Genomic DNA, 11,876 nt, shown 5'->3' with positions numbered 1-11,876 from the left:
TTCTGGTATACATTTGTGGATGGTGATTTATAACAGTTTGTAGTGGTTTTATATAGTGCATCTTGCTGAAATATAGAAGTAGACACATACTTCCTTTTGTTACTGTAGTCATGTGCTTGTTGCAATGGCATGCTGATATTTGTGGTTACTTGGTGATCTGGTCTTGTGATGGCTCATATGGACAGCATGAGATATATGGTGCTGGTCTTGGAAGGCTGGAATTAGTTGGATTTAGGCTTGAAAAGTTAGCATAATGTAGGATGTGTTTATTCCAAAGGTACAGACCGGGATTGGCACATAATTACAGGCTACATTATATAGCATAGCCAGCATACAATATGCTCTGGTTATTGAGATACTGTGTTGGCTTGGAATTGTGAAATGTAATTAGATGGCTTGGAATTGTGAAATGTAATTAGATGGCTTGGAATTGTAAAATCAGCACATATGCATTATGTTGAAGTTTCTACATTCTGGAATATAGTGGAGTCTTTCAGAGATATGTAGTTTATATATATGGCTTCTGCTATGTGACTTTATGGTCTAGCAAAGAATGCCATGTGTTTGAACCTGCAAACCTAAAATGGCTGCTGGCATTCCCTTTTGAACCATGTGTTACAGACTTTGGAATCATGGGAGTTTTCCCAAAATGGAGTCTAGCTTCTGTCCCATGCGGTCTGTGGACCATACAGTCACATGCTGCCCCTCCCCCACACACACAAACACACACATAAACCAAAACTAATCCCCTAAGATATTTCTTTAAGGTATATATCTTTCCAATATATATCAATAAACCTAGGGTTTCATTTTATGCAATCTGTGAAGCTCAGTGCTTTGAGTGATATCTCCCCAGTAATAAATACACACACACACATACATACATTTTTACACTTCTTTCATCCTGTTTCTTTCTTATATAGTTTGAATCTGTGAAACTATTATATGGTGACTTGCATTGTATTTGACCAATACTGTTTAATGATAAAAGTGAATTCTATGAGTAGCAATTATTTGTTGAAATACATTCTTACGTTTTACATTCTATATGACTGGCGTGCATTCTTCCATGAACAGAATATTCCTAATGATTTAAAGATATATATGTCTACATACAACCTCTGCGGGTTTGTTATTAAAAGGTACACAATTAGTGATAAATTATTATAAATCACTAAAAGGTTAAAATTATACATTTGCTTCAAAGATATGAAATATAGTACAGGTTGAGTATCCCATATCCAAATATTCCGAAATACGGAATATTCCGAAATACGGAATTTTTTGAGTGAGAGTGACATAGTGAAACCTTTGTTTTTTGATGGCTCAATGTACACAAACTTTATTTAATACACAAAGTTATAAAAAATATTGTATTAAATGACCTTCAGGCTGTGTGTATAAGGTGTATATGAAACATAAATGAATTGTGTGAATGTACACACACTTTGTTTAATGCACAAAGTTATAAAAAATATTGGCTAAAATGACCTTCAGGCTGTGTGTATAAGGTGTATATGTGACATAAATGCATTCTGTGCTTAGATTTAGGTCCCATCACCATGATATCTCATTATGGTATGCAATTATTCCAAAATACGGAAAAATCCGATATCCAAAATACGTCTGGTCCCAAGCATTTTGGTTAAGGGATACTCAACCTGTAATAATACAAACAATAGAATCAGACAGAGAAAAGGAGGGGAATAGAAGAGAAGGAAAAATATACCCCTTATCAACAAGTTTGGAATTCCCTGCCTGAGAGAGTAGTAATGCAGGACTCGGTCAACACTTTTAAGAATGGTCTAGATAAATTCCTAAGGGATAAGGATATACAGGGTTATTTTGCATAGATCACACACTATAGTTATAAAATAGAGTAATAAACATGACGGCCAACTTTAGCACCAGTTAAAATTAGTCCTGAAAATAATACAGCGTAGGAGACCACAAATAGGTTGAACTCGATGGACAAATTGTCTTTTTTCAACCTCAGAAACTATGTTACTATGTTACTATTAGATGGCAACAACTTATGTGCCTCCTTTTCGACCCTAGCATCCTCTTCCTTTGTGATGTGGTAACCAAAAGTACCTCACAGATGGTGAAGGTGCACAATTTGTTCATAAATACTCGCTATAGGATTCACTCCAATCCAGTTGAAACAAATATTCTTCTTTTTTGATGTAATACTGACTGTATTTGTCTTGTGTTTTATGTTTAGTATATTTATTATTTTGGTATGTTATTCCTATATATTTATTGCATTTATCATACTCCCCTTCCCATTGCTCCTTCCCTCCCCTTTATTCTTTTCTGTACCCCATAATTGGTTTACAACTCCAATAAAAAATACTGATGACAAAAAGAGCATTTACATGGCATAGCCTAGTAAATGGTAACTGACCACTGTTTGGCATCTTCAATATTATTTGGACTGTGGTAGGAAACTAGAACTGCCGTAACTGTTAGGGGAAACCCACATGACACAGTAAGAGCATACAGGTTCCTCATAGATTGTGCCATGGTCTTCCTGGAGCCCATGTTCCCATCCCCAACAGAATGTGCCAGTATGCCACAATCTAGTCATTGTACATATAGAGTAAAATATACAGCGCTATGACATAAATATAAATTGTCACATAAATTCATGCATTTAATATCACACAATTAAAATAGACATTTAAAAAGAAATTCCTTAATAAAGAAAATGAATGTACAGCAGTCTCAATAGAACAGACTCATTGTGGAAATCAGTGTATTGCGTCCAGATGGCAAATGTCACCACATAATAGATTGACACATGGACAGTCACTTGCACTTTGAATAAAGCAATTCATGGTAGTTCATCCAGCTGGATGTATTTTACCAGTTCTGTGTTCCAATGTTGGGAATCCAGATAATTAATGGTTCGTATGGCAACAGCAACTGGCAGTGTTGGAGTCCTGGTTCATAGATGGTCAGCTGGAGTTTTGGATGAAGTTGTCCTTGGTGCTAGGTGAAGCAAATCTGGAACTGATCGATTCTGTCCACTCACAGGGTCTTGGTCTGACGCGTTTCGCTGCTCCAGGAAGTTTTATCAAACCATACCCTTATTTTGGTACTGTGATGCATTTGCAATTGCATTGCAATCACTTTGCTTGCAACAATTAGCATGCTGGGGGGCATTGCCCTGTGCTGGGTGGCCCCCAGCATGGGAGATCTAGCAGTTGCAGTTTTGCTAAATTAGCAAAACTGAAGCTGAATAACGTCCTCAGTGGGTTAATTGGCAGGTTGGAAAATTAGGTCAGATGATGATAACTAACAATCTGTTTGTGTCTTCCTCATGTGACCATAAGACCAACAAGCCCCCAGTAAAGTCAGAAGTTATCAAGCAAGTCAACACAATAAAGAAAAAACAATTCAGTATCCAATTTGGACACTAAGATGTCACTAAATTATTCGGTGTTCATTATGTAGCTAGACGTAGCTGTTGTCACTGTCATCTCATAGAGTAATTGTGCCAAGGTGAGATGTTTGGAATTCAATTAACACATTACAGTGTGAAATTCTATTGTTAGAACATGGCTCCACGGGTGTTAACTGGATAAAATGGTCTAAAATTTAGGACACAGCTATACATTCCAACTGACATATAGTAGAACAGAATGTGAGATAACAATGGTACTAACTGTACTGTATATTACTTTCAACAGTGCCTAGTAAGAAAAACATTTAATGTAATGGCTATATGTAAATGACTGAGTGATCAAAAATATCTAAAAAAAATAATCTAGCATATCTATATACTGTACCACAACCATTTACAGATGGGATAATTTTGGAGTGACACAATATTACAGGTGGTATTTTTTTTTTTTTATTGAAGCAAAAGCATCACTACAATTGTCACCTGTCAGAATGCCAATGCCAGATTCCCGACCGCCGTGATCCCAAACATAAGTATGCCAGGGAGGGTTATGGTTAGGCTGCGGGGGGAGGGTTAGGGTTAGACTGCAGAGTGAGGGTTAGGTTTAGGCTGCAGGAAGGAAGGGTTAGGGTTGGGGGGATGTTAGGATTAGGGTTCCTTTAGTGTGGAGCTCCTGTTGGGATTGAACACAGTCGGGATGCCGGGGTTGGTATTTAGACCACCAGCATCTTAACTGCTGGTCTCCCAAACCCAATCCAGTAGAAGACATAAAGAGAAATAAAACATTCAGCAAATGTATAGTACTTGTAATAGAGTGATGCAATGCTTCTAACTAGAGATGAGCGCCTGAAATTTTTCGGGTTTTGTGTTTTGGTTTTGGGTTCGGTTCCGCGGCCGTGTTTTGGGTTCGAACGCGTTTTGGCAAAACCTCACCGAATTTTTTTTGTCGGATTCGGGTGTGTTTTGGATTCGGGTGTTTTTTTCAAAAAACACTAAAAAACAGCTTAAATCATAGAATTTGGGGGTCATTTTGATCCCAAAGTATTATTAACCTCAAAAACCATAATTTACACTCATTTTCAGTCTATTCTGAATACCTCACACCTCACAATATTATTTTTAGTCCTAAAATTTGCACCGAGGTCGCTGTGTGAGTAAGATAAGCGACCCTAGTGGCCGACACAAACACCGGGCCCATCTAGGAGTGGCACTGCAGTGTCACGCAGGATGTCCCTTCCAAAAAACCCTCCCCAAACAGCACATGACGCAAAGAAAAAAAGAGGCGCAATGAGGTAGCTGTGTGAGTAAGATTAGCGACCCTAGTGGCCGACACAAACACCGGGCCCATCTAGGAGTGGCACTCAGTGTCACGCAGGATGTCCCTTCCAAAAAACCCTCCCCAAACAGCACATGACGCAAAGAAAAAAAGAGGCGCAATGAGGTAGCTGACTGTGTGAGTAAGATTAGCGACCCTAGTGGCCGACACAAACACCGGGCCCATCTAGGAGTGGCACTGCAGTGTCACGCAGGATGTCCCTTCCAAAAAACCCTCCCCAATCAGCACATGATGCAAAGAAAAAGAAAAGAAAAAAGAGGTGCAAGATGGAATTGTCCTTGGGCCCTCCCACCCACCCTTATGTTGTATAAACAAAACAGGACATGCACACTTTAACCAACCCATCATTTCAGTGACAGGGTCTGCCACACGACTGTGACTGATATGACGGGTTGGTTTGGACCCCCCCCAAAAAAGAAGCAATTAATCTCTCCTTGCACAAACTGGCTCTACAGAGGCAAGATGTCCACCTCATCTTCACCCTCCGATATATCACCGTGTACATCCCCCTCCTCACAGATTATCAATTCGTCCCCACTGGAATCCACCATCTCAGCTCCCTGTGTACTTTGTGGAGGCAATTGCTGCTGGTCAATGTCTCCGCGGAGGAATTGATTATAATTCATTTTAATGAACATCATCTTCTCCACATTTTCTGGATGTAACCTCGTACGCCGATTGCTGACAAGGTGAGCGGCGGCACTAAACACTCTTTCGGAGTACACACTTGTGGGAGGGCAACTTAGGTAGAATAAAGCCAGTTTGTGCAAGGGCCTCCAAATTGCCTCTTTTTCCTGCCAGTATAAGTACGGACTGTGTGACGTGCCTACTTGGATGCGGTCACTCATATAATCCTCCACCATTCTATCAATGTTGAGAGAATCATATGCAGTGACAGTAGACGACATGTCCGTAATCGTTGTCAGGTCCTTCAGTCCGGACCAGATGTCAGCATCAGCAGTCGCTCCAGACTGCCCTGCATCACCGCCAGCGGGTGGGCTCGGAATTCTGAGCCTTTTCCTCGCACCCCCAGTTGCGGGAGAATGTGAAGGAGGAGATGTTGACAGGTCGCGTTCCGCTTGACTTGACAATTTTGTCACCAGCAGGTCTTTCAACCCCAGCAGACCTGTGTCTGCCGGAAAGAGAGATCCAAGGTAGGCTTTAAATCTAGGATCGAGCACGGTGGCCAAAATGTAGTGCTCTGATTTCAACAGATTGACCACCCGTGAATCCTTGTTAAGCGAATTAAGGGCTGCATCCACAAGTCCCACATGCCTAGCGGAATCGCTCCCTTTTAGCTCCTTCTTCAATGCCTCCAGCTTCTTCTGCAAAAGCCTGATGAGGGGAATGACCTGACTCAGGCTGGCAGTGTCTGAACTGACTTCACGTGTGGCAAGTTCAAAGGGCATCAGAACCTTGCACAATGTTGAAATCATTCTCCACTGCACTTGAGACAGGTGCATTCCACCTACTATATCGTGCTCAATTGTATAGGCTTGAATGGCCTTTTGCTGCTCCTCCAACCTCTGAAGCATATAGAGGGTTGAATTCCACCTCGTTACCACTTCTTGCTTCAGATGATGGCAGGGCAGGTTCAGTAGTTTTTGGTGGTGCTCCAGTCTTCTGTACGTGGTGCCTGTACGCCAAAAGTGTCCCGCAATTTTTCTGGCCACCGACAGCATCTCTTGCACGCCCCTGTCGTTTTTTAAAAAATTCTGCACCACCAAATTCAAGGTATGTGCAAAACATGGGACGTGCTGTAATTTGCCCATATTTAATGCACACACAATATTGCTGGCGTTGTCCGATGCCACAAATCCACAGGAGAGTCCAATTGGGGTAAGCCATTCCGCGATGATCTTCCTCAGTTGCCGTAAGAGGTTTTCAGCTGTGTGCGTATTCTGGAAAGCGGTGATACAAAGCGTAGCCTGCCTAGGAAAGAGTTGGCGTTTGCGAGATGCTGCTACTGGTGCCGCCGCTGCTGTTCTTGCGGCGGGAGTCCATACATCTACCCAGTGGGCTGTCACAGTCATATAGTCCTGACCCTGCCCTGCTCCACTTGTCCACATGTCCGTGGTTAAGTGGACATTGGGTACAACTGCATTTTTTAGGACACTGGTGAGTCTTTTTCTGACGTCCGTGTACATTCTCGGTATCGCCTGCCTAGAGAAGTGGAACCTAGATGGTATTTGGTAACGGGGGCACACTGCCTCAATAAATTGTCTAGTTCCCTGTGAACTAACGGCGGATACCGGACGCACGTCTAACACCAACATAGTTGTCAAGGACTCAGTTATCCGCTTTGCAGTAGGATGACTGCTGTGATATTTCATCTTCCTCGCAAAGGACTGTTGAACAGTCAATTGCTTACTGGAAGTAGTACAAGTGGGCTTACGACTTCCCCTCTGGGATGACCATCGACTCCCAGCGGCAACAACAGCAGCGCCAGCAGCAGTAGGCGTTACACGCAAGGATGCATCGGAGGAATCCCAGGCAGGAGAGGACTCGTCAGAATTGCCAGTGACATGGCCTGCAGGACTATTGGCATTCCTGGGGAAGGAGGAAATTGACACTGAGGGAGTTGGTGGGGTGGTTTGCGTGAGCTTGGTTACAAGAGGAAGGGATTTACTGGTCAGTGGACTGCTTCCGCTGTCACCCAAAGTTTTTGAACTTGTCACTGACTTATTATGAATACGCTGCAGGTGACGTATAAGGGAGGATGTTCCGAGGTGGTTAACGTCCTTACCCCTACTTATTACAGCTTGACAAAGGGAACACACGGCTTGACACCTGTTGTCCGCATTTCTGGTGAAATACCTCCACACCGAAGAGCTGATTTTTTTGGTATTTTCACCTGGCATGTCAACGGCCATATTCCTCCCACGGACAACAGGTGTCTCCCCGGGTGCCTGACTTAAACAAACCACCTCACCATCAGAATCCTCCTGGTCAATTTCCTCCCCAGCGCCAGCAACACCCATATCCTCCTCATCCTGGTGTACTTCAACACTGACATCTTCAATCTGACTATCAGGAACTGGACTGCGGGTGCTCCTTCTAGCACTTGCAGGGGGCGTGCAAATGGTGGAAGGCGCATGCTCTTCACGTCCAGTGTTGGGAAGGTCAGGCATCGCAACCGACACAATTGGACTCCCCTTGTGGATTTGGGATTTCGAAGAATGCACAGTTCTTTGCTGTGCTGCTTTTGCCAGCTTGAGTCTTTTCATTTTTCTAGCGAGAGGCTGAGTGCTTCCATCCTCATGTGAAGCTGAACCACTAGCCATGAACATAGGCCAGGGCCTCAGCCGTTCCTTGCCACACCGTGTGGTAAATGGCATATTGGCAAGTTTACGCTTCTCCTCCGACAATTTTATTTTAGGTTTTGGAGTCCTTTTTTTACTGATATTTGGTGTTTTGGATTTGACATGCTCTGTACTATGACATTGGGCATCGGCCTTGGCAGACGACGTTGCTGGCATTTCATCGTCTCGGCCATGACTAGTGGCAGCAGCTTCAGCACGAGGTGAAAGTGGATCTTGATCTTTCCCTAATTTTGGAACCTCAACATTTTTGTTCTCCATATTTTAATAGGCACAACTAAAAGGCACCTCAGGTAAACAATGGAGATGGATGGATTGGATACTAGTATACAATTATGGACGGGCTGCCGAGTGCCGACACAGAGGTAGCCACAGCCGTGAACTACCGCACTGTACTGTGTCTGCTGCTAATATATAGACTGGTTGATAAAGAGATAGTATACTCGTAACTAGTATGTATGTATAAAGAAAGAAAAAAAAACCACGGTTAGGTGGTATATACAATTATGGACGGGCTGCCGAGTGCCGACACAGAGGTAGCCACAGCCGTGAACTACCGCACTGTACTGTGTCTGCTGCTAATATAGACTGGTTGATAAAGAGATAGTATACTCGTAACTAGTATGTATGTATAAAGAAAGAAAAAAAAACCACGGTTAGGTGGTATATACAATTATGGACGGGCTGCCGAGTGCCGACACAGAGGTAGCCACAGCCGTGAACTACCGCACTGTACTGTGTCTGCTGCTAATATATAGACTGGTTGATAAAGAGATAGTATACTCGTAACTAGTATGTATGTATAAAGAAAGAAAGAAAAAACCACGGTTAGGTGGTATATACAATTATGGACGGGCTGCCGAGTGCCGACACAGAGGTAGCCACAGCCGTGAACTACCGCACTGTACTGTGTCTGCTGCTAATATATAGACTGGTTGATAAAGAGATAGTATACTCGTAACTAGTATGTATGTATAAAGAAAGAAAAAAAAACCACGGTTAGGTGGTATATACAATTATGGACGGGCTGCCGAGTGCCGACACAGAGGTAGCCACAGCCGTGAACTACCGCACTGTACTGTGTCTGCTGCTAATATATAGACTGGTTGATAAAGAGATAGTATACTCGTAACTAGTATGTATGTATAAAGAAAGAAAAAAAAAACACGGTTAGGTGGTATATACAATTATGGACGGGCTGCCGAGTGCCGACACAGAGGTAGCCACAGCCGTGAACTACCGCACTGTACTGTGTCTGCTGCTAATATATAGACTGGTTGATAAAGAGATAGTATACTCGTAACTAGTATGTATGTATAAAGAAAGAAAAAAAAACCACGGTTAGGTGGTATATACAATTATGGACGGGCTGCCGAGTGCCGACACAGAGGTAGCCACAGCCGTGAACTACCGCACTGTACTGTGTCTGCTGCTAATATATAGACTGGTTGATAAAGAGATAGTATACTCGTAACTAGTATGTATGTATAAAGAAAGAAAAAAAAACCACGGTTAGGTGGTATATACAATTATGGACGGGCTGCCGAGTGCCGACACAGAGGTAGCCACAGCCGTGAACTACCGCACTGTACTGTGTCTGCTGCTAATATATAGACTGGTTGATAAAGAGATAGTATACTCGTAACTAGAGATGAGCGGGTTCGGTTTCTCTGAATCCGAACCCGCCAGAACTTCATGTTTTTTTTCACGGGTCCGAGCGACTCGGATCTTCCCGCCTTGCTCGGTTAACCCGAGCGCGCCCGAACGTCATCATGACGCTGTCGGATTCTCGCGAGGCTCGGATTCTATCGCGAGACTCGGATTCTATATAAGGAGCCGCGCGTCGCCGCCATTTTCACACGTGCATTGAGATTGATAGGGAGAGGACGTGGCTGGCGTCCTCTCCGTTTAGACACTTGATTTACTAATTTTGGGGAGCATTAGGAGTACTCAGTAGTGTACAGTGCAGAGTTTTGCTGATAGTGACCAGTGACCACCACTTTTATTTATAATCCGTTCTCTGCCTGAAAAAAGCGATACACAGCACACAGTGACTCAGTCACATACATACCATATCTGTGTGCACTGCTCAGGCTCAGGCCAGTGTGCTGCATCATCTATATATATTATATATCTGTCTGACTGCTCAGCTCACACAGCTTATAATTGTGGGGGAGACTGGGGAGCACTACTGCAGTGCCAGTTATAGGTTATAGCAGGAGCCAGGAGTACATAATATTATATTAAAATTAAACAGTGCACACTTTTGCTGCAGGAGTGCCACTGCCAGTGTGACTAGTGACCAGTGACCTGACCACCAGTATATAATATTAGTAGTATACTATCTCTTTATCAACCAGTCTATATTAGCAGCAGACACAGTACAGTGCGGTAGTTCACGGCTGTGGCTACCTCTGTGTCGGCACTCGGCAGCCCGTCCATAATTGTATATACCAGTGACCTAACCGTGGTTTTTTTTTCTTTCTTTATACATACATACTAGTTACGAGTATACTATCTCTTTATCAACCAGTCTATATATTAGCAGCAGACACAGTACAGTGCGGTAGTTCACGGCTGTGGCTACCTCTGTGTCGGCACTCGGCAGCCCGTCCATAATTGTATATACCACCTAACCGTGGTTTTTTTTTCTTTCTTTATACATACATACTAGTTACGAGTATACTATCTCTTTATCAACCAGTCTATATATTAGCAGCAGACACAGTACAGTGCGGTAGTTCACGGCTGTGGCTACCTCTGTGTCGGCACTCGGCAGCCCGTCCATAATTGTATATACCACCTAACCGTGGTTTTTTTTTCTTTCTTTATACATACATACTAGTTACGAGTATACTATCTCTTTATCAACCAGTCTATATATTAGCAGCAGACACAGTACAGTGCGGTAGTTCACGGCTGTGGCTACCTCTGTGTCGGCACTCGGCAGCCCGTCCATAATTGTATATACCACCTAACCGTGGTTTTTTTTTCTTTCTTTATACATACATACTAGTTACGAGTATACTATCTCTTTATCAACCAGTCTATATATTAGCAGCAGACACAGTACAGTGCGGTAGTTCACGGCTGTGGCTACCTCTGTGTCGGCACTCGGCAGCCCGTCCATAATTGTATATACCACCTAACCGTGGTTTTTTTTTCTTTCTTTATACATACATACTAGTTACGAGTATACTATCTCTTTATCAACCAGTCTATATATTAGCAGCAGACACAGTACAGTGCGGTAGTTCACGGCTGTGGCTACCTCTGTGTCGGCACTCGGCAGCCCGTCCATAATTGTATATACCACCTAACCGTGGTTTTTTTTTTCTTTCTTTATACATACATACTAGTTACGAGTATACTATCTCTTTATCAACCAGTCTATATATTAGCAGCAGACACAGTACAGTGCGGTAGTTCACGGCTGTGGCTACCTCTGTGTCGGCACTCGGCAGCCCGTCCATAATTGTATATACCACCTAACCGTGGTTTTTTTTTCTTTCTTTATACATACATACTAGTTACGAGTATACTATCTCTTTATCAACCAGTCTATATATTAGCAGCAGACACAGTACAGTGCGGTAGTTCACGGCTGTGGCTACCTCTGTGTCGGCACTCGGCAGCCCGTCCATAATTGTATATACCACCTAACCGTGGTTTTTTTTTCTTTCTTTATACATACATACTAGTTACGAGTATACTATCTCTTTATCAACCAGTCTATATATTAGCAGCAGACACAGTACAGTGCGGTAGTTCACGGCTGTGGCTACCTCTGTGTCGGCACTCGGCAGCCCGT

Source organism: Pseudophryne corroboree, chromosome 7, assembly GCF_028390025.1.
Source record: "Pseudophryne corroboree isolate aPseCor3 chromosome 7, aPseCor3.hap2, whole genome shotgun sequence".
Lineage (NCBI taxonomy): Eukaryota > Metazoa > Chordata > Amphibia > Anura > Myobatrachidae > Pseudophryne > Pseudophryne corroboree.
This window is presented reverse-complemented; position numbering follows the sequence as displayed.